Genomic DNA, 1,015 nt, shown 5'->3' with positions numbered 1-1,015 from the left:
CGATGGCTCACACCTGAAATCCCAGCACTTTGGGTGGCTGAGGCAGGCTGATCACCTGAGGTCAGGAGTTCAAGACCAGCCTGACCAACATGGAGAAACCTGGTCTCTACTAAAAATACATTTTTTTTTAGATGGAACCTCGCCCTGTGGCCAGACTGGAATGCAGTGGTATGACCTTGGCTCACTGCAACCTCTGCCTCCCAAGTTCAAGTGATTCTCCTGCCTCTGCCTCCCGAGTAGTATGACTAGAGGGGTGCGCCAAAAAAATACAAAATTAATTGCACCATTGCACTCCAGCCTGGGCAACAAGAGCGAAATTCTGTCTCAAAAATATGTATATACAAAATTAGTTGGGTGTGTCAGCACAGCCCTGTAATCCCAGCTACTTGGGAGGCTGAGGCAGGAAAATCACTTGAACCTGGGAGGCGGAGGTTGCAGTAAGCCAAAATCATGTCACTGGACTCCAGCCTGGATGACAAGAGTAAAACTCTGTCTCAAAAAAAAGAAAAAAAGGCCAGACGCAGTGGCTCACACCTGTAATCACAGCACTTTGGGAGGCCGAGGCAGGAGGATCATGAGGTCAGGAGTTTGAGACCAGCCTGGCAATATGGTGACACCCCTGTCTCTACTAAAAAATACAAAACTTAGCAGGGCATGGTGGTGCTCACTTGTAGTCTCAGCTACTTGGAGGCTGAGACAGAAGAATCACTTGAACCTAGGAGGCAGAGGTTGCAGTGAGCCAAGATCGTGCCACTGCACTCCAGCCTGGGCAACAGAGCGAGACTGTATCTCAAAAAAAAAACAAAAAAAATTACACATTAGGTACAGTGTACAGTAGTGCTTGGGTGATGGCTGCATCAAAATCTCAGAAATCACCACGAAAGAACTTATTCATGTACAAAAAATAAATAATTTTTAAAAATTTTATATAAAAGAAAATATAGTATTCAGTCTTAAAAAAAAACAGGCTGGCCGGGCGCGGTGGCTCAAGCCTGTAATCCCAGCACTTTGGGAG

The sequence above is a fragment of the Cebus imitator genome, unplaced genomic scaffold (genome assembly GCF_001604975.1).
Source record: "Cebus imitator isolate Cc_AM_T3 unplaced genomic scaffold, Cebus_imitator-1.0 Scaffold197, whole genome shotgun sequence".
Classification (NCBI taxonomy): domain Eukaryota; kingdom Metazoa; phylum Chordata; class Mammalia; order Primates; family Cebidae; genus Cebus; species Cebus imitator.
The sequence above is the reverse complement of the archived record's forward strand: the minus strand, read 5'-3'. Positions refer to the sequence as shown.